This window comes from Coturnix japonica, chromosome Z (assembly GCF_054131305.1).
Source record: "Coturnix japonica strain WE chromosome Z, WE-NBRP24, whole genome shotgun sequence".
NCBI lineage: Eukaryota > Metazoa > Chordata > Aves > Galliformes > Phasianidae > Coturnix > Coturnix japonica.
In genome coordinates, this window is record NC_140702.1 from 48898689 (window position 1) to 48920922 (window position 22234).

General features: G+C 30.6%; 1 protein-coding gene and 1 long non-coding RNA gene across 7 annotated transcripts in view; one reads left to right on the top strand and one right to left on the bottom strand.

The window, feature by feature from the left end:
• Nucleotides 1-22212, top strand: part of LOC146753972 (uncharacterized) — a 147664-nt gene extending 125452 nt beyond the window's left edge. For 2 of the 6 annotated variants that reach the window (XR_014940109.1, XR_014940111.1), the window contains 2 exons: nucleotides 1-17243; nucleotides 17835-22212. The exon at nucleotides 1-17243 is cut by the window's left edge. This is a non-coding gene — a long non-coding RNA (uncharacterized LOC146753972). The remainder of the gene's footprint in view (nucleotides 17244-17834) is intronic. The other 4 variants (XR_014940113.1, XR_014940110.1, XR_014940114.1 and 1 more) reach the window with 4 other exon arrangements.
• Nucleotides 1-22234, bottom strand: part of LOC146753980 (putative COBW domain-containing protein 7) — a 69046-nt gene that overhangs the window by 18293 nt on the left and 28519 nt on the right. The window lies entirely within an intron of this gene.

Here is a 22234-nt window from a genome sequence, read left to right on the forward strand (position 1 = left end):
TTGAAATGAAAGTGTAAAGGAAAGGAAAGTATACAGAAAAGGAAAGTATAAAGGAAAGGAAAGTATAAAGAAAAGGAAAGTATAAAGGAAGGGAAAGTATAAAGAAAAGGAAAGTATAAAGGAAGGGAAAGTATAAAAGAAAGGAAAGCAAATGTAAGTATATTGGAAAGGATAAGAAAGTATAAATGAAAGGAATGGGTAAGTTTAAAAATAGGAATGGAAAGGAAAGTATAAGGGAATGGAAAGTATAAAGGAAGGGAAAGTATAAAAGAAAGGAAGCAAAGGTAAGTATAAAGGAAGGGAATAGAAAAGAAAGGAAAGGTAGATATAATGGAAAGGAAAGCAATGTATAAAGGAAAGTCAATGTATGTAGAATTGTAAGGATAGGGAAGTATATAAAAAGGAAAGGAAAGGTTAATTTAAAATAAAAAAGGAATGGAAAGGAAGGTCTAAAGGAAAATGTTACAGAACAGAAAGGGAATGTAGGTATAATGCAAAGGGAAGAAAATTATAAAAGAAGGGAATTTATAAAAGAAAGGAAAGCAAAGGTAAGTATGAAAGGAAAGGAAAGGAAAGTATAAATGAAAGGAAAGGCTAAGTTTAAAAATAGGAATTGAAATGAAAGTGTAAAGGAAAGGAAAGTATACAGAAAAGAAAAGTATAAAGGAAAGGAAAGTATAAAGAAAAGGAAAGTATAAAGGAAGGGAAAGTATAAAAGAAAGGAAAGCAAAGGTAAGTATATTGGAAAGGATAAGAATGTATAAATGAAAGGAATGGGTAATTTTAAAAATAGGAATGGAAAGGAAAGTATAAGGGAATGGAAAGTATAAAGGAAGGGAAAGTATAAAAGAAAGGAAGCAAAGGTAAGTATAAAGGAAGGGAAAGGAAGGGAATAGAAAAGAAAGGAAAGGTAGATATAATGGAAAGGAAAGCAAAGTATGAAGGAAAGTCAATGTATGTAGAATTGTAAGGATAGGGAAGTATATAAGAAAGGAAAGGAAAGGTTAATTTAAAAAAAAAAAAGGAATGGATAGGAAGGTCTAAAGGAAAATGTTACAAAACAGAAAGGGAATGTAGGTATAATGCAAAGGGAAGGGAATTATGAAAGAAGGGAATTTATAAAAGAAAGGAAAGCAAAGGTAAGTATGAAAGGAAAGGAAAGGAAAGTATAAATGAAAGGAGAGGCTAAGTTTAAAAATAGGAATTGAAATGAAAGTGTAAAGGAAAGGAAAGTATACAGAAAAGTATAAAGGAAAGGAAAGTATAAAGAAAAGGAAAGTATAAAGGAAGGGAAAGTATAAAAGAAAGGAAAGTATAAAGGAAGGGAAAGTATAAAAGAATGGAAAGCAAAGGTAAGTATATTGGAAAGGATAAGAAAGTATAAATGAAAGGAATGGGTAAGTTTAAAAATAGGAATGGAAAGGAAAGTATAAGGGAATGGAAAGTATAAAGGAAGGGAAAGTATAAAAGAAAGGAAGCAAAGGTAAGTATAAAGGAAGGGAAAGGAAGGGAATAGAAAAGAAAGGAAAGGTAGATATAATGGAAAGGAAAGCAATGTATAAAGGAAAGTCAGTGTATATAGAATTGTAAGGATAGGGAAGTATATAAAAAAGGAAAGGAAAGGTTAATTTAAAAAAAAAAAAAAGGAATGGAAAGGAAGGTCTAAAGGAAAATGTTACAGAACAGAAAGGGAATGTAGGTATAATGCAAAGGGAAGGGAATTATAAAAGAAGGGAATTTATAAAAGAAAGGAAAGCAAAGGTAAGTATGAAAGGAAAGGAAAGGAAAGTATAAATGAAAGGAAGGCTAAGTTTAAAAATAGGAATTGAAATGAAAGTGTAAAGGAAAGGAAAGTATACAGAAAAGGAAAGTATAAAGGAAAGGAAAGTATAAAGAAAAGGAAAGTATAAAGGAAGGGAAAGTATAAAGAAAAGGAAAGTATAAAGGAAGGGAAAGTATAAAAGAAAGGAAAGCAAATGTAAGTATATTGGAAAGGATAAGAAAGTATAAATGAAAGGAATGGGTAATTTTAAAAATAGGAATGGAAAGGAAAGTATAAGGGAATGGAAAGTATAAAGGAAGGGAAAGTATAAAAGAAAGGAAGCAAAGGTAAGTATAAAGGAAGGGAATAGAAAAGAAAGGAAAGGTAGATATAATGGAAAGGAAAGCAAAGTATAAAGGAAAGTCAATGTATGTAGAATTGTAAGGATAGGGAAGTATATAAAAAGGAAAGGAAAGGTTAATTTAAAAAAAAAAAAAGGAATGGAAAGGAAGGTCTAAGGGAAAATGTTACAGAACAGAAAGGGAATGTAGGTATAATGCAAAGGGAAGGGAATTATAAAAGAAGGGAATTTATAAAAGAAAGGAAAGCAAAGGTAAGTATGAAAGGAAAGGAAAGGAAAGTATAAATGAAAGGAGAGGCTAAGTTTAAAAATAGGAATTGAAATGAAAGTGTAAAGGAAAGGAAAGTATACAGAAAAGTATAAAGGAAAGGAAAGTATAAAGAAAAAGAAAGTATAAAGGAAGGGAAAATATAAAAGAAAGGAAAGCAAAGGTAAGTATATTGGAAAGGATAAGAAAGTATAAATGAAAGGAATGGGTAAGTTTAAAAATAGGAATGGAAAGGAAAGTATAAGGGAATGGAAAGTATAAAGGAAGGGAAAGTATAAAAGAAAGGAAGCAAAGGTAAGTATAAAGGAAGGGAAAGGAAGGGAATAGAAAAGAAAGGAAAGGTAGATATAATGGAAAGGAAAGCAATGTATAAAGGAAAGTCAATGTATGTAGAATTGTAAGGATAGGGAAGTATATAAAAATGGAAAGGAAAGGTTAATTTAAAATAAAAAAGGAATGGAAAGGAAGGTCTAAAGGAAAATGTTACAGAACAGAAAGGGAATGTAGGTATAATGCAAAGGGAAGGGAATTATAAAAGAAGGGAATTTATAAAAGAAAGGAAAGCAAAGGTAAGTATGAAAGGAAAGGAAAGGAAAGTATAAATGAAAGGAAAGGGTAAGTTTAAAAATAGGAATTGAAATGAAAGTGTAAAGGAAAGGAAAGTATACAGAAAAGGAAAGTATAAAGGAAAGGAAAGTATAAAGAAAAGGAAAGTATAAAGGAAGGGAAAGTATAAAAGAAAGGAAAGCAAAGGTAAGTATATTGGAAAGGATAAGAATGTATAAATGAAAGGAATGGGTAATTTTAAAAATAGGAATGGAAAGGAAAGTATAAGGGAATGGAAAGTATAAAGGAAGGGAAAGTATAAAAGAAAGGAAGCAAAGGTAAGTATAAAGGAAGGGAAAGGAAGGGAATAGAAAAGAAAGGAAAGGTAGATATAATGGAAAGGAAAGCAAAGTATGAAGGAAAGTCAATGTATGTAGAATTGTAAGGATAGGGAAGTATATAAGAAAGGAAAGGAAAGGTTAATTTAAAAAAAAAAAAGGAATGGATAGGAAGGTCTAAAGGAAAATGTTACAAAACAGAAAGGGAATGTAGGTATAATGCAAAGGGAAGGGAATTATGAAAGAAGGGAATTTATAAAAGAAAGGAAAGCAAAGGTAAGTATGAAAGGAAAGGAAAGGAAAGTATAAATGAAAGGAGAGGCTAAGTTTAAAAATAGGAATTGAAATGAAAGTGTAAAGGAAAGGAAAGTATACAGAAAAGTATAAAGGAAAGGAAAGTATAAAGAAAAGGAAAGTATAAAGGAAGGGAAAGTATAAAAGAAAGGAAAGCAAAGGTAAGTATATTGGAAAGGATAAGAAAGTATAAATGAAAGGAATGGGTAAGTTTAAAAATAGGAATGGAAAGGAAAGTATAAGGGAATGGAAAGTATAAAGGAAGGGAAAGTATAAAAGAAAGGAAGCAAAGGTAAGTATAAAGGAAGGGAAAGGAAGGGAATAGAAAAGAAAGGAAAGGTAGATATAATGGAAAGGAAAGCAATGTATAAAGGAAAGTCAATGTATGTAGAATTGTAAGGATAGGGAAGTATATAAAAATGGAAAGGAAAGGTTAATTTAAAATAAAAAAGGAATGGAAAGGAAGGTCTAAAGGAAAATGTTACAGAACAGAAAGGGAATGTAGGTATAATGCAAAGGGAAGGGAATTATAAAAGTAGGGAATTTATAAAAGAAAGGAAAGCAAAGGTAAGTATGAAAGGAAAGGAAAGTATAAATGAAAGGAGAGGCTAAGTTTAAAAATAGGAATTGAAATGAAAGTGTAAAGGAAAGGAAAGTATACAGAAAAGGAAAGTATAAAGGAAAGGAAAGTATAAAGAAAAGGAAAGTATAAAGGAAGGGAAAGTATAAAAGAAAGGAAAGCAAAGGTAAGTATATTGGAAAGGATAAGAAAGTATAAATGAAAGGAATGGGTAATTTTAAAAATAGGAATGGAAAGGAAAGTATAAGGGAATGGAAAGTATAAAGGAAGGGAAAGTATAAAAGAAAGGAAGCAAAGGTAAGTATAAAGGAAGGGAAAGGAAGGGAATAGAAAAGAAAGGAAAGGTAGATATAATGGAAAGGAAAGCAAAGTATAAAGGAAAGTCAATGTATGTAGAATTGTAAGGATAGGGAAGTATATAAAAAGGAAAGGAAAGGTTAATTTAATAAAAAAAAAAAAGGAATGGAAAGGAAGGTCTAAGGGAAAATGTTACAGAACAGAAAGGGAATGTAGGTATAATGCAAAGGGAAGGGAATTATAAAAGAAGGGAATTTATAAAAGAAAGGAAAGCAAAGGTAAGTATGAAAGGAAAGGAAAGGAAAGGAAAGGAAAGGAAAGGAAAGGAAAGGAAAGGAAAGGAAAGGAAAGGAAAGGAAAGGAAAGGAAAGGAAAGGAAAGGAAAGGAAAGGAAAGGAAAGGAAAGGAAAGGAAAGGAAAGGAAAGGAAAGGAAAGGAAAGGAAAGGAAAGGAAAGGAAAGGAAAGGAAAGGAAAGGAAAGGAAAGGAAAGTATAAATGAAAGGAGAGGCTAAGTTTAAAAATAGGAATTGAAATGAAAGTGTAAAGGAAAGGAAAGTATACAGAAAAGTATAAAGGAAAGGAAAGTATTAAGAAAAGGAAAGTATAAAGGAAGGGAAAGTATAAAAGAAAGGAAAGCAAAGGTAAGTATATTGGAAAGGATAAGAAAGTATAAATGAAAGGAATGGGTAAGTTTAAAAATAGGAATGGAAAGGAAAGTATAAGGGAATGGAAAGTATAAAGGAAGGGAAAGTATAAAAGAAAGGAAGCAAAGGTAAGTATAAAGGAAGGGAAAGGAAGGGAATAGAAAAGAAAGGAAAGGTAGATATAATGGAAAGGAAAGCAATGTATAAAGGAAAGTCAATGTATGTAGAATTGTAAGGATAGGGAAGTATATAAAAATGGAAAGGAAAGGTTAATTTAAAATAAAAAAGGAATGGAAAGGAAGGTCTAAAGGAAAATGTTACAGAACAGAAAGGGAATGTAGGTATAATTCAAAGGGAAGGGAATTATAAAAGAAGGGAATTTATAAAAGAAAGGAAAGCAAAGGTAGGTATGAAAGGAAAGGAAAGGGAAGTATAAATGAAAGAAGAGGCTAAGTTTAAAAATAGGAATTGAAATGAAAGTGTAAAGGAAAGGAAAGTATACAGAAAAGGAAAGTATAAAGGAAAGGAAAGTATAAAGAAAAGGAAAGTATAAAGGAAGGGAAAGTATAAAAGAAAGGAAAGTATAAAGGAAGGGAAAGTATAAAAGAATGGAAAGCAAAGGTAAGTATATTGGAAAGGATAAGAAAGTATAAATGAAAGGAATGGGTAAGTTTAAAAATAGGAATGGAAAGGAAAGTATAAGGGAATGGAAAGTATAAAGAAAGGGAAAGTATAAAAGAAAGGAAGCAAAGGTAAGTATAAAGGAAGGGAAAGGAAGGGAATAGAAAAGAAAGGAAAGGTAGATATAATGGAAAGGAAAGCAATGTATAAAGGAAAGTCAGTGTATATAGAATTGTAAGGATAGGGAAGTATATAAAAAAGGAAAGGAAAGGTTAATTTAAAAAAAAAAAAAAGGAATGGAAAGGAAGGTCTAAAGGAAAATGTTACAGAACAGAAAGGGAATGTAGGTATAATGCAAAGGGAAGGGAATTATAAAAGAAGGGAATTTATAAAAGAAAGGAAAGCAAAGGTAAGTATGAAAGGAAAGGAAAGGAAAGTATAAATGAAAGGAAGGCTAAGTTTAAAAATAGGAATTGAAATGAAAGTGTAAAGGAAAGGAAAGTATACAGAAAAGGAAAGTATAAAGGAAAGGAAAGTATAAAGAAAAGGAAAGTATAAAGGAAGGGAAAGTATAAAGAAAAGGAAAGTATAAGGGAAGGGAAAGTATAAAAGAAAGGAAAGCAAATGTAAGTATATTGGAAAGGATAAGAAAGTATAAATGAAAGGAATGGGTAAGTTTAAAAATAGGAATGGAAAGGAAAGTATAAGGGAATGGAAAGTATAAAGGAAGGGAAAGTATAAAAGAAAGGAAGCAAAGGTAAGTATAAAGGAAGGGAATAGAAAAGAAAGGAAAGGTAGATATAATGGAAAGGAAAGCAAAGTATAAAGGAAAGTCAATGTATGTAGAATTGTAAGGATAGGGAAGTATATAAAAAGGAAAGGAAAGGTTAATTTAAAAAAAAAAAAAAGGAATGGAAAGGAAGGTCTAAGGGAAAATGTTACAGAACAGGAAGGGAATGTAGGTATAATGCAAAGGGAAGGGAATTATAAAAGAAGGGAATTTATAAAAGAAAGGAAAGCAAAGGTAAGTATGAAAGGAAAGTATAAATGAAAGGAGAGGCTAAGTTTAAAAATAGGAATTGAACTGAAAGTGTAAAGGAAAGGAAAGTATACAGAAAAGTATAAAGGAAGGGAAAGTAGAAAAGAAAGGAAAGCAAAGGTAAGTATATTGGAAAGGATAAGAAAGTATAAATGAAAGGAATGGGTAATTTTAAAAATAGGAATGGAAAGGAAAGTATAAAGGAAGGGAAAGTATAAAAGAAAGGAAAGCAAAGGTAAATATTTTGGAAAGGATAAGAAAGTATAAATGACAGGAATGGGTAATTTTAAAAATAGGAATGGAAAGGAAAGTATAAGGGAATGGAAAGTATAAAGGAAGGGAAAGTATAAAAGAAAGGAAGCAAAGGTAAGTATAAAGGAAAGGAAAGGAAGGGAATAGAAAAGAAAGGAAAGGTAGATATAATGGAAAGGAAAGCAAAGTATAAAGGAAAGTCAATGTATGTAGAATTGTAAGGATAGGGAAGTATATAAAAATGGAAAGGAAAGGTTAATTTTAAAAAAAAAAAAGGAATGGAAAGGAAGGTCTAAAGGAAAATGTTACAGAACAGAAAGGGAATGTAGGTATAATGCAAAGGGAAGGGAATTATAAAAGAAGGTAATTTATAAAAGAAAGGAAAGCAAAGGTAAGTATGAACGGAAAGTATAAATGAAAGGAAAGGGTAAGTTTAAAAATAGGAATTGAACTGAAAGTGTAAAGGAAAGGAAAGTATACAGAAAAGGAAAGTATAATGGAAGGGAAAGTAGAAAAGAAAGGAAAGCAAAGGTAAGTATATTTGAAAGGATAAGAAAGTATAAATGAAAGGAATGGGTAATTTTAAAAATAGGAATGGAAAGGAAAGTATAAAGGAAGGGAAAGTATAAAAGAAAGGAAGGCAAAGGTAAGTATTTTGGAAAGTATAAGAACGTATAAATGAAAGGAATGGGTAAGTTTAAAAATAGGAATGGAAAGGAAAGTATAAGGGAATGGAAAGTGTAAAGGAAGGGAAAGTATAAAAGAAAGGAAGCAAAGGTAAGTATAAAGGAAGGGAAAGGAAGGGAATAGAAAAGAAAGGAAAGGTACATATAATGGAAAGGAAAGCAATGTATGAAGGAAAGTCAATGTATGTAGAATTGTAAGGATAGGGAAGTATATAAAAATGGAAAGGAATGGTTAATTTAAAATAAAAAAGGAATGGAAAGGAAGGTCTAAAGGAAAATGTTACAGAACAGAAAGGGAATGTAGGTATAATGCAAAGGGAAGGGAATTATAAAAGAAGGGAATTTATAAAAGAAAGGAAAGCAAAGGTAAGTATGAAAGGAAATAAAAGTATAAATGAAAGGAAAGGGTAAGTTTAAAAATAGGAATTGAAATGAAAGTGTAAAGGAAAGGAAAGTATACAGAAAAGTATAAAGGAAAGGAAAGTATAAAGAAAAGGAAAGTATAAAGGAAGGGAAAGTATAAAAGAAAGGAAAGCAAAGGTAAGTATATTGGAAAGGATAAGAAAGTATAAATGAAAGGAATGGGTAAGTTTAAAAATAGGAATGGAAAGGAAAGTATAAGGGAATGGAAAGTATAAAGGAAGGGAAAGTATAAAAGAAAGGAAGCAAAGGTAAGTATAAAGGAAGGGAAAGGAAGGGAATAGAAAAGAAAGGAAAGGTAGATATAATGGAAAGGAAAGCAAAGTATGAAGGAAAGTCAATGTATGTAGAATTGTAAGGATAGGGAAGTATATAAGAAAGGAAAGGAAAGGTTAATTTAAAAAAAAAAAAGGAATGGATAGGAAGGTCTAAAGGAAAATGTTACAGAACAGAAAGGGAATGTAGGTATAATGCAAAGGGAAGGGAATTATAAAAGAAGGGAATTTATAAAAGAAAGGAAAGCAAAGGTAAGTATGAAAGGAAAGGAAAGGGAAGTATAAATGAAAGGAGAGGCTAAGTTTAAAAATAGGAATGGAAATGAAAGTGTAAAGGAAAGGAAAGTATACAGAAAAGTATAAAGGAAAGGAAAGTATAAAGAAAAGGAAAGTATAAAGGAAGGGAAAGTATAAAAGAAAGGAAAGCAAAGGTAAGTATATTGGAAAGGAAAAGAAAGTATAAATGAAAGGAATGGGTAAGTTTAAAAATAGGAATGGAAAGGAAAGTATAAGGGAATGGAAAGTATAAAGGAAGGGAAAGTATAAAAGAAAGGAAGCAAAGGTAAGTATAAAGGAAGGGAAAGGAAGGGAATAGAAAAGAAAGGAAAGGTAGATATAATGGAAAGGAAAGCAATGTATAAAGGAAAGTCAATGTATGTAGAATTGTAAGGATAGGGAAGTATATAAAAATGGAAAGGAAAGGTTAATTTAAAATAAAAAAGGAATGGAAAGGAAGGTCTAAAGGTAAATGTTACAGAACAGAAAGGGAATGTAGGTATAATGCAAAGGGAAGGGAATTATAAAAGAAGGGAATTTATAAAAGAAAGGAAAGCAAAGGTAAGTATGAAAGGAAAGGAAAGGGAAGTATAAATGAAAGGAGAGGCTAAGTTTAAAAATAGGAATTGAAATGAAAGTGTAAAGGAAAGGAAAGTATACAGAAAAGTATAAAGGAAAGGAAATATAAAGAAAAGGAAAGTATAAAGGAAGGGAAAGTATAAAAGAAAGGAAAGCAAAGGTAAGTATATTGGAAAGGATAAGAAAGTATAAATGAAAGGAATGGGTAATTTTAAAAATAGGAATGGAAAGGAAAGTATAAGGGAATGGAAAGTATAAAGGAAGGGAAAGTATAAAAGAAAGGAAGCAAAGGTAAGTATAAAGGAAGGGAAAGGAAGGGAATAGAAAAGAAAGGAAAGGTAGATATAATGGAAAGGAAAGCAAAGTATGAAGGAAAGTCAATGTATGTAGAATTGTAAGGATAGGGAAGTATATAAGAAAGGAAAGGAAAGGTTAATTTAAAAAAAAAAAAGGAATGGATAGGAAGGTCTAAAGGAAAATGTTACAGAACAGAAAGGGAATGTAGGTATAATGCAAAGGGAAGGGAATTATAAAAGAAGGGAATTTATAAAAGAAAGGAAAGCAAAGGTAAGTATGAAAGGAAAGGAAAGGAAAGGGAAGTATAAATGAAAGGAGAGGCTAAGTTTAAAAATAGGAATTGAAATGAAAGTGTAAAGGAAAGGAAAGTATACAGAAAAGTATAAAGGAAAGGAAAGTATAAAGAAAAGGAAAGTATAAAGGAAGGGAAAGTATAAAAGAAAGGAAAGCAAAGGTAAGTATATTGGAAAGGATAAGAAAGTATAAATGAAAGGAATGGGTAAGTTTAAAAATAGGAATGGAAAGGAAAGTATAAGGGAATGGAAAGTATAAAGGAAGGGAAAGTATAAAAGAAAGGAAGCAAAGGTAAGTATAAAGGAAGGTAAAGGAAGGGAATAGAAAAGAAAGGAAAGGTAGATATAATGGAAAGCAATGTATAAAGGAAAGTCAATGTATGTAGAATTGTAAGGATAGGGAAGTATATAAAAAAGGAAAGGAAAGGTTAATTTAAAATAAAAAAGGAATGGAAAGGAAGGTCTAAAGGAAAATGTTACAGAACAGAAAGGGAATGTAGGTATAATGCAAAGGGAAGGGAATTATAAAAGAAGGGAATTTATAAAAGAAAGGAAAGGAAAGGTAAGTATGAAAGGAAAGGAAAGTATAAATGAAAGGAAAGGGTAAGTTTAAAAATAGGAATTGAAATGAAAGTGTAAAGGAAAGGAAAGTATACAGAAAAGGAAAGTATAAAGGAAAGGAAAGTATAAAGAAAAGGAAAGTATAAAGGAAGGGAAAGTATAAAAGAAAGGAAAGCAAAGGTAAGTATATTGGAAAGGATAAGAAAGTATAAATGAAAGGAATGGGTAATTTTAAAAATAGGAATGGAAAGGAAAGTATAAGGGAATGGAAAGTATAAAGGAAGGGAAAGTATAAAAGAAATGAAGCAAAGGTAAGTATAAAGGAAGGGAAAGGAAGGGAATAGAAAAGAAAGGAAAGGTAGATATAATGGAAAGGAAAGCAAAGTATGAAGGAAAGTCAATGTATGTAGAATTGTAAGGATAGGGAAGTATATAAGAAAGGAAAGGAAAGGTTAATTTACAATAAAAAAGGAATGGAAAGGAAGGTCTAAAGGAAAATGTTACAGAACTGAAAGGGAATGTAGGTATAATGCAAAGGGAAGGGAATTATAAAAGAAGGGAATTTATAAAAGAAAGGAAAGCAAAGGTAAGTATGAAAGGAAAGGAAAGTATAAATGAAAGGAAGGCTAAGTTTAAAAATAGGAATTGAAATGAAAGTGTAAAGGAAAGGAAAGTATACAGAAAAGGAAAGTATAAAGGAAAGGAAAGTATAAAGAAAAGGAAAGTATAAAGGAAGGGAAAGTATAAAGAAAAGGAAAGTATAAAGGAAGGGAAAGTATAAAAGAAAGGAAAGCAAAGGTAAGTATATTGGAAAGGATAAGAAAGTATAAATGAAAGGAATGGGTAATTTTAAAAATAGGAATGGAAAGTAAAGTATAAGGGAATGGAAAGTATAAAGGAAGGGAAAGTATAAAATAAAGGAAGCAAAGGTAAGTATAAAGGAAGGGAAAGGAAGGGAATAGAAAAGAAAGGAAAGGTAGATATAAAGGAAAGGAAAGCAAAGTATAAAGGAAAGTCAATGTATGTAGAATTGTAAGGATAGGGAAGTATATAAAAAAGGAAAGGAAAGGTTAATTAAAAAAAAAAAAAAGGAATGGAAAGGAAGGTCTAAGGGAAAATGTTACAGAACAGAAAGGGAATGTAGGTATAATTCAAAGGGAAGGGAATTATAAAAGAAGGGAATTTATAAAAGAAAGGATAGCAAAGGTAAGTATGAAAGGAAAGGAAAGTATAAATGAAAGGAGAGGCTAAGTTTAAAAATAGGAATTGAAATGAAAGTGTAAAGGAAAGGAAAGTATACAGAAAAGTATAAAGGAAAGGAAAGTATAAAGAAAAGGAAAGTATAAAGGAAGGGAAAGTATAAAAGAAAGGAAAGCAAAGGTAAGTATATTGGAAAGGATAAGAAAGTATAAATGAAAGGAATGGGTAAGTTTAAAAATAGGAATGGAAAGGAAAGTATAAGGGAATGGAAAGTATAAAGGAAGGGAAAGTATAAAAGAAAGGAAGCAAAGGTAAGTATAAAGGAAGGGAAAGGAAGGGAATAGAAAAGAAAGGAAAGGTAGATATAATGGAAAGGAAAGCAATGTATAAAGGAAAGTCAGTGTATGTAGAATTGTAAGGATAGGGAAGTATATAAAAAAGGAAAGGAAAGGTTAATTTTAAAAAAAAAAAGGAATGGAAAGGAAGGTCTAAAGGAAAATGTTACAGAACAGAAAGGGAATGTAGGTATAATGCAAAGGGAAGGGAATTATAAAAGAAGGGAATTTATAAAAGAAAGGAAAGCAAAGGTAAGTATGAACGGAAAGTATAAATGAAAGGAAAGGGTAAGTTTAAAAATAGGAATTGAAATGAAAGTGTAAAGGAAAGGAAAGTATACAGAAAAGGAAAGTATAAAGGAAAGGAAAGTATAAAGAAAAGGAAAGTATAAAGGAAGGGAAAGTATAAAAGAAAGGAAAGCAAAGGTAAGTATATTGGAAAGGATAAGAAAGTATAAATGAAAGGAATGGGTAAGTTTAAAAATAGGAATGGAAAGGAAAGTATAAGGGAATGGAAAGGATAAAGGAAGGGAAAGTATAAAATAAAGGAAGCAAAGGTAAGTATAAAGGAAGGGAAAGGAAGGGAATAGAAAAGAAAGGAAAGGTAGATATAATGGAAAGGAAAGCAAAGTATGAAGGAAAGTCAATGTATGTAGAATTGTAAGGATAGGGAAGTATATAAGAAAGGAAAGGAAAGGTTAATTTAAAAAAAAAAAAAAGAATGGATAGGAAGGTCTAAAGGAAAATGTTACAGAACAGAAAGGGAATGAAGGTATAATGCAAAGGGAAGGGAATTATAAAAGAAGGGAATTTAAAAAAGAAAGGAAAGCAAAGGTAAGTATGAAAGGAAAGGAAAGTATAAATGAAAGGAAAGGGTAAGTTTAAAAATAGGAATTGAAATGAAAGTGTAAAGGAAAGGAAAGTATACAGAAAAGGAAAGTATAAAGGAAAGGAAAGTATAAAGAAAATGAAAGTATAAAGGAAGGGAAAGTATAAAGAAAAGGAAAGCAAAGGTAAGTATATTGGAAAGGATAAGAAAGTATAAATGAAAGGAATGGGTAAGTTTAAAAATAGAAATGGAAAGGAAAGTATAAGGGAATGGAAAGTATAAAGGAAGGGAAAGTATAAAAGAAAGGAAGCAAAGGTAAGTATAAAGGAAGGGAAAGGAAGGGAATAGAAAAGAAAGGAAAGGTAGATATAATGGAAAGGAAAGCAAAGTATAAAGGAAAGTCAATGTATGTAGAATTGTAAGGATAGGGAAGTATAAAAAAAAGGAAAGGTTAATTTAAAAAAAAAAAAGGAATGGAAAGGAAGGTCTAAGGGAAAATGTTACAGAACAGAAAGGGAATGTAGGTATAATGCAATGGGAAGGGAATTATAAAAGAAGGGAATTTATAAAAGAAAGGAAAGCAAAGGTAGGTATGAAAGGAAAGGAAAGGGAAGTATAAATGAAAGGAGAGGCTAAGTTTAAAAATAGGAATTGAAATGAAAGTGTAAAGGAAAGGAAAGTATACAGAAAAGGAAAGTATAAAGGAAAGGAAAGTATAAAGAAAAGTAAAGTATAAAGGAAGGGAAAGTATAAAAGAAAGGAAAGTATAAAGGAAGGGAAAGTATAAAAGAATGGAAAGCAAAGGTAAGTATATTGGAAAGGATAAGAAAGTATAAATGAAAGGAATGGGTAAGTTTAAAAATAAGAATGGAAACGAAAGTATAAGGGAATGGAAAGTATAAAGGAAGGGAAAGTATAAAAGAAAGGAAGCAAAGGTAAGTATAAAGGAAGGGAAAGGAAGGGAATAGAAAAGAAAGGAAAGGTAGATATAATGGAAAGGAAAGCAAAGTATAAAGGAAAGTCAATGTATGTAGAATTGTAAGGATAGGGAAGTATATAAAAAAGGAAAGGAAAGGTTAATTTAAAAAAAAAAAAAAGGAATGGAAAGGAAGGTCTAAAGGAAAATGTTACAGAACAGAAAGGGAATGTAGGTATAATTCAAAGGGAAGGGAATTATAAAAGAAGGGAATTTATAAAAGAAAGGAAAGCAAAGGTAAGTATGAAAGGAAAGGAAAGTATAAATGAAAGGAGAGGCTAAGTTTAAAAATAGGAATTGAAATGAAAGTGTAAAGGAAAGGAAAGTATACAGAAAAGGAAAGTATAAAGGAAAGGAAAGTATAAAGAAAAGGAAAGTATAAAGGAAGGGAAAGTATAAAAGAAAGGAAAGCAAAGGTAAGTATATTGGAAAGGATAAGAAAGTATAAATGAAAGGAATGGGTAATTTTAAAAATAGGAATGGAAAGGAAAGTATAAGGGAATGGAAAGTATAAAGGAAGGGAAAGTATAAAAGAAAGGAAGCAGAGGTAAGTATAAAGGAAGGGAAAGGAAGGGAATAGAAAAGAAAGGAAAGGTAGATATAATGGAAAGGAAAGCAAAGTATGAAGGAAAGTCAATGTATGTAGAATTGTAAGGATAGGGAAGTATATAAGAAAGGAAAGGAAAGGTTAATTCAAAAAAAAAAAAGGAATGGATAGGAAGGTCTAAAGGAAAATGTTACAGAACAGAAAGGGAATGTAGGTATAATGCAAAGGGAAGGGAATTATAAAAGAAGGGTATTTATAAAAGAAAGGAAAGCAAAGGTAAGTATGAAAGGAAAGGAAAGTATAAATGAAAGGAGAGGCTAAGTTTAAAAATAGGAATGGAAAGGAAAGTATAAGGGAATGGAAAGTATAAAGGAAGGGAAAGTATAAAAGAAAGGAAGCAAAGGTAAGTATAAAGGAAGGGAAAGGAAGGGAATAGAAAAGAAAGGAAAGGTAGATATAATGGAAAGGAAAGCAATGTATAAAGGAAAGTCAATGTATGTAGAATTGTAAGGATAGGGAAGTATATAAAAATGGAAAGGAAAGGTTAATTTAAAATAAAAAAGGAATGGAAAGGAAGGTCTAAAGGAAAATGTTAAAGAACAGAAAGGGAATGTAGGTATAATGCAAAGGGAAGGGAATTATAAAAGAAGGGTATTTATAAAAGAAAGGAAAGCAAAGGTAAGTATGAAAGGAAAGGAAGGGAAAGTATAAATGAAAGGAGAGGCTAAGTTTAAAAATAGGAATAGAAATGAAAGTGTAAAGGAAAGGAAAGTATACAGAAAAGGAAAGTATAAAGGAAAGGAAAGTATAAAGAAAAGGAAAGTATAAAGGAAGGGAAAGTATAAAAGAAAGGAAAGCAAAGGTAAGTATATTGGAAAGGATAAGAAAGTATAAATGAAAGGAATGGGTAATTTTAAAAATAGGAATGGAAAGGAAAGTATAAGGGAATGGAAAGTATAAAGGAAGGGAAAGTATAAAAGAAAGGAAGCAAAGGTAAGTATAAAGGAAGGGAAAGGAAGGGAATAGAAAAGAAAGGAAAGGTAGATATAATGGAAAGGAAAGCAAAGTATGAAGGAAAGTCAATGTATGTAGAATTGTAAGGATAGGGAAGTATATAAAAAAGGAAAGGAAAGGTTAATTTAAAAAAAAAAAAGGAATGGAAAGGAAGGTCTAAAGGAAAATGTTACAGAACAGAAAGGGAATGTAGGTATAATGCAAAGGGAAGGGAATTATAAAAGAAGGGAATTTATAAAAGAAAGGAAAGCAAAGGTAAGTATGAACGGAAAGTATAAATGAAAGGAAAGGGTAAGTTTAAAAATAGGAATTGAAATGAAAGTGTAAAGGAAAGGAAAGTATACAGAAAAGGAAAGTATAAAGGAAAGGAAAGTATAAAGAAAAGGAAAGTATAAAGGAAGGGAAAGTATAAAAGAAAGGAAAGCAAAGGTAAGTATATTGGAAAGGATAAGAAAGTATAAATGAAAGGAATGGGTAAGTTTAAAAATAGGAATGGAAAGGAAAGTATAAGGGAATGGAAAGTATAAAGGAAGGGAAAGTATAAAAGAAAGGAAGCAAAGGTAAGTATAAAGGAAGGGAAAGGAAGGGAATAGAAAAGAAAGGAAAGATAGATATAATGGAAAGGAAAGCAAAGTATGAAGGAAAGTCAATGTATGTAGAATTGTAAGGATAGGGAAGTATATAAGAAAGGAAAGGAAAGGTTAATTTAAAAAAAAAAAAAAGAATGGATAGGAAGGTCTAAAGGAAAATGTTAAAGAACAGAAAGGGAATGAAGGTATAATGCAAAGGGAAGGGAATTATAAAAGAAGGGAATTTATAAAAGAAAGGAAAGCAAAGGTAAGTATGAAAGGAAAGGAAAGGAAAGTATAAATGAAAGGAAAGGGTAATTTTAAAAATAGGAATTGAAATGAAAGTGGAAAGGAAAGTATACAGAAAAGGAAAGTATAAAGGAAAGGAAAGTATAAAGAAAAGGAAAGTATAAAGGAAGGGAAAGTATAAAGAAAAGGAAAGCAAAGGTAAGTATATTGGAAAGGATAAGAAAGTATAAATGAAAGGAATGGGTAATTTTAAAAATAGGAATGGAAAGGAAAGTATAAGGGAATGGAAAGTATAAAGGAAGGGAAAGTATAAAAGAAAGGAAGCAAAGGTAAGTATAAAGGAAGGGAAAGGAAGGGAATAGAAAAGAAAGGAAAGGTAGATATAATGGAAAGGAAAGCAAAGTATGAAGGAAAGTCAATGTATGTAGAATTGTAAGGATAGGGAAGTATATAAGAAAGGAAAGGAAAGGTTAATTTTAAAAAAAAAAAAGAATGGATAGGAAGGTCTAAAGGAAAATGTTACAGAACAGAAAGGGAATGAAGGTATAATGCAAAGGGAAGGGAATTATAAAAGAAGGGAATTTATAAAAGAAAGGAAAGCAAAGGTAAGTATGAAAGGAAAGGAATGGAAAGTATAAATGAAAGGAAAGGGTAAGTTTAAAAATAGGAATTGAAATGAAAGTGTAAAGGAAAGGAAAGTATACAGAAAAGGAAAGTATAAAGGAAAGGAAAGTATATTGAAAAGGAAAGTATAAAGGAAGGGAAAGTATAAAGAAAAGGAAAGCAAAGGTAAGTATATTGGAAAGGATAAGAAAGTATAAATGAAAGGAATGGGTAAGTTTAAAAATAGAAATGGAAAGGAAAGTATAAGGGAATGGAAAGTATAAAGGAAGGGAAAGTATAAAAGAAAGGAAGCAAAGGTAAGTATAAAGGAAGGGAAAGGAAGGGAATAGAAAAGAAAGGAAAGGTAGATATAATGGAAAGGAAAGCAAAGTATAAAGGAAAGTCAATGTATGTAGAATTGTAAGGATAGGGAAGTATATAAAAAAGGAAAGGAAAGGTTAATTTAAAAAAAAAAAAGGAATGGAAAGGAAGGTCTAAGGGAAAATGTTACAGAACAGAAAGGGAATGTAGGTATAATGCAATGGGAAGTGAATTATAAAAGAAGGGAATTTATAAAAGAAAGGAAAGCAAAGGTAGGTATGAAAGGAAAGGAAAGGGAAGTATAAATGAAAGGAGAGGCTAAGTTTAAAAATAGGAATTGAAATGAAAGTGTAAAGGAAAGGAAAGTATACAGAAAAGGAAAGTATAAAGGAAAGGAAAGTATAAAGAAAAGGAAAGTATAAAGGAAGGGAAAGTATAAAAGAAAGGAAAGCAAACGTAAGTATATTGGAAAGGATAAGAAAGTATAAATGAAAGGAATGGGTAAGTTTAAAAATAGGAATGGAAAGGAAAGTATAAGGGAATGGAAAGTATAAAGGAAGGGAAAGTATAAAAGAAAGGAAGCAAAGGTAAGTATAAAGGAAGGGAAAGGAAGGGAATAGAAAAGAAAGGAAAGGTAGATATAATGGAAAGGAAAGCAAAGTATGAAGGAAAGTCAATGTATGTAGAATTGTAAGGATAGGGAAGTATATAAGAAAGGAAAGGAAAGGTTAATTTAAAAAAAAAAAAAGAATGGATAGGAAGGTCTAAAGGAAAATGTTAAAGAACAGAAAGGGAATGAAGGTATAATGCAAAGGGAAGGGAATTATAAAAGAAGGGAATTTATAAAAGAAAGGAAAGCAAAGGTAAGTATGAAAGGAAAGGAAAGGAAAGTATAAATGAAAGGAAAGGGTAAGTTTAAAAATAGGAATTGAAATGAAAGTGTAAAGGAAAGGAAAGTATACAGAAAAGGAAAGTATAAAGGAAAGGAAAGTATAAAGAAAAGGAAAGTATAAAGGAAGGGAAAGTATAAAGAAAAGGAAAGCAAAGGTAAGTATATTGGAAAGGATAAGAAAGTATAAATGAAAGGAATGGGTAATTTTAAAAATAGGAATGGAAAGGAAAGTATAAGGGAATGGAAAGTATAAAGGAAGGGAAAGTATAAAATAAAGGAAGCAAAGGTAAGTATAAAGGAAGGGAAAGGAAGGGAATAGAAAAGAAAGGAAAGGTAGATATAATGGAAAGGAAAGCAAAGTATGAAGGAAAGTCAATGTATGTAGAATTGTAAGGATAGGGAAGTATATAAGAAAGGAAAGGAAAGGTTAATTTTAAAAAAAAAAAAGAATGGATAGGAAGGTCTAAAGGAAAATGTTACAGAACAGAAAGGGAATGAAGGTATAATGCAAAGGGAAGGGAATTATAAAAGAAGGGAATTTATAAAAGAAAGGAAAGCAAAGGTAAGTATGAAAGGAAAGGAATGGAAAGTATAAATGAAAGGAAAGGGTAAGTTTAAAAATAGGAATTGAAATGAAAGTGTAAAGGAAAGGAAAGTATACAGAAAAGGAAAGTATAAAGGAAAGGAAAGTATATTGAAAAGGAAAGTATAAAGGAAGGGAAAGTATAAAGAAAAGGAAAGCAAAGGTAAGTATATTGGAAAGGATAAGAAAGTATAAATGAAAGGAATGGGTAAGTTTAAAAATAGAAATGGAAAGGAAAGTATAAGGGAATGGAAAGTATAAAGGAAGGGAAAGTATAAAAGAAAGGAAGCAAAGGTAAGTATAAAGGAAGGGAAAGGAAGGGAATAGAAAAGAAAGGAAAGGTAGATATAATGGAAAGGAAAGCAAAGTATAAAGGAAAGTCAATGTATGTAGAATTGTAAGGATAGGGAAGTATATAAAAAAGGAAAGGAAAGGTTAATTTAAAAAAAAAAAAAGGAATGGAAAGGAAGGTCTAAGGGAAAATGTTACAGAACAGAAAGGGAATGTCGGTATAATGCAATGGGAAGTGAATTATAAAAGAAGGGAATTTATAAAAGAAAGGAAAGCAAAGGTAGGTATGAAAGGAAAGGAAAGGGAAGTATAAATGAAAGGAGAGGCTAAGTTTAAAAATAGGAATTGAAATGAAAGTGTAAAGGAAAGGAAAGTATACAGAAAAGGAAAGTATAAAGGAAAGGAAAGTATAAAGAAAAGGAAAGTATAAAGGAAGGGAAAGTATAAAAGAAAGGAAAGTATAAAGGAAGGGAAAGTATAAAAAATGGAAAGCAAAGGTAAGTATATTGGAAAGGATAAGAAAGTATAAATGAAAGGAATGGGTAAGTTTAAAAATAAGAATGGAAACGAAAGTATAAGGGAATGGAAAGTATAAAGGAAGGGAAAGTATAAAAGAAAGGAAGCAAAGGTAAGTATAAAGGAAGGGAAAGGAAGGGAATAGAAAAGAAAGGAAAGGTAGATATAATGGAAAGGAAAGCAAAGTATAAAGGAAAGTCAATGTATGTAGAATTGTAAGGATAGGGAAGTATATAAAAAAGGAAAGGAAAGGTTAATTTAAAAAAAAAAAAAAGGAATGGAAAGGAAGGTCTAAAGGAAAATGTTACAGAACAGAAAGGGAATGTAGGTATAATTCAAAGGGAAGGGAATTATAAAAGAAGGGAATTTATAAAAGAAAGGAAAGCAAAGGTAAGTATGAAAGGAAAGGAAAGTATAAATGAAAGGAGAGGCTAAGATTAAAAACAGGAATTGAAATGAAAGTGTAAAGGAAAGGAAAGTATACAGAAAAGTATAAAGGAAAGGAAAGTATAAAGAAAAGGAAAGTATAAAGGAAGGGAAAGTATAAAAGAAAGGAAAGCAAAGGTAAGTATATTGGAAAGGATAAGAAAGTATAAATGAAAGGAATGGGTAATTTTAAAAATAGGAATGGAAAGGAAAGTATAAGGGAATGGAAAGTATAAAGGAAGGGAAAGTATAAAAGAAAGGAAGCAAAGGTAAGTATAAAGGAAGGGAAAGGAAGGGAATAGAAAAGAAAGGAAAGGTAGATATAATGGAAAGGAAAGCAATGTATAAAGGAAAGTCAGTGTATGTAGAATTGTAAGGATAGGGAAGTATATAAAAAAGGAAAGGAAAGGTTAATTTTAAAAAAAAAAGGAATGGAAAGGAAGGTCTAAAGGAAAATGTTACAGAACAGAAAGGGAATGTAGGTATAATTCAAAGGGAAGGGAATTATAAAAGAAGGGAATTTATAAAAGAAAGGAAAGCAAAGGTAAGTATGAAAGGAAAGGAAAGTATAAATGAAAGGAGAGGCTAAGTTTAAAAATAGGAATTGAAATGAAAGTGTAAAGGAAAGGAAAGTATACAGAAAAGGAAAGTAGAAAGGAAAGGAAAGTATAAAGAAAAGGAAAGTATATAGGAAGGGAAAGTATAAAAGAAAGGAAAGCAAAGGTAAGTGTATTGGAAAGGATAAGAAAGTATAAATGAAAGGAATGGGTAATTTTAAAAATAGGAATGGAAAGGAAAGTATAAGGGAATGGAAAGTATAAAGGAAGGGAAAGTATAAAAGAAAGGAAGCAAAGGTAAGTATAAAGGAAGGGAAAGGAAGGGAATAGAAAAGAAAGGAAAGGTAGATATAATGGAAAGGAAAGCAAAGTATGAAGGAAAGTCAATGTATGTAGAATTGTAAGGATAGGGAAGTATATAAGAAAGGAAAGGAAAGGTTAATTTAAAAAAAAAAAGGAATGGATAGGAAGGTCTAAAGGAAAATGTTACAGAACAGAAAGGGAATGTAGGTATAATGCAAAGGGAAGGGAATTATAAAAGAAGGGAATTTATAAAAGAAAGGAAAGCAAATGTAAGTATGAAAGGAAAGGAAAGGAAAGTATAAATGAAAGGAGAGGCTAAGTTTAAAAATAGGAATTGAAATGAAAGTGTAAAGGAAAGGAAAGTATACAGAAAAGTATAAAGGAAAGGAAAGTATAAAGAAAAGGAAAGTATAAAGGAAGGGAAAGTATAAAAGAAAGGAAAGCAAAGGTAAGTATATTGGAAAGGATAAGAAAGTATAAATGAAAGGTATGGGTAAGTTTAAAAATAGGAATGGAAAGGAAAGTATAAGGGAATGGAAAGTATAAAGGAAGGGAAAGTATAAAAGAAAGGAAGCAAAGGTAAGTATAAAGGAAGGGAAAGGAAGGGAATAGAAAAGAAAGGAAAGGTAGATATAATGGAAAGGAAAGCAATGTATAAAGGAAAGTCAATGTATGTAGAATTGTAAGGATAGGGAAGTATATAAAAATGGAAAGGAAAGGTTAATTTACAATAAAAAAGGAATGGAAAGGAAGGTCTAAAGGAAAATGTTACAGAACTGAAAGGGAATGTAGGTATAATGCAAAGGGAAGGGAATTATAAAAGAAGGGAATTTATAAAAGAAAGGAAAGCAAAGGTAAGTATGAAAGGAAAGGAAAGGAAAGGAAAGTATAAATGAAAGGAAGGCTAAGTTTAAAAATAGGAATTGAAATGAAAGTGTAAAGGAATGGAAAGTATACAGAAAAGGAAAGTATAAAGGAAGGGAAAGTATAAAGTAAAGTATATAGGAAGGGAAAGTATAAAGAAAAGGAAAGTATAAAGGAAGGGAAAGTATAAAAGAAAGGAAAGCAAAGGTAAGTATATTGGAAAGGATAAGAAAGTATAAATGAAAGGAATGGGTAAGTTTAAAAATAGGAATGGAAAGGAAAGTATAAGGGAATGGAAAGTATAAAGGAAGGGAAAGTATAAAAGAAAGGAAGCAAAGGTAAGTATAAAGGAAGGGAAAGGAAGGGAATAGAAAAGAAAGGAAAGGTAGATATAATGGAAAGGAAAGCAAAGTATGAAGGAAAGTCAATGTATGTAGAATTGTAAGGATAGGGAAGTATATAAGAAAGGAAAGGAAAGGTTAATTTAAAAAAAAAAAGGAATGGATAGGAAGGTCTAAAGGAAAATGTTACAGAACAGAAAGGGAATGTAGGTATAATGCAAAGGGAAGGGAATTATAAAAGAAGGGTATTTATAAAAGAAAGGAAAGCAAATGTAAGTATGAAAGGAAAGGAAAGGAAAGTATAAATGAAAGGAGAGGCTAAGTTTAAAAATAGGAATTGAAATGAAAGTGTAAAGGAAAGGAAAGTATACAGAAAAGTATAAAGGAAAGGAAAGTATAAAGAAAAGGAAAGTTTAAAGGAAGGGAAA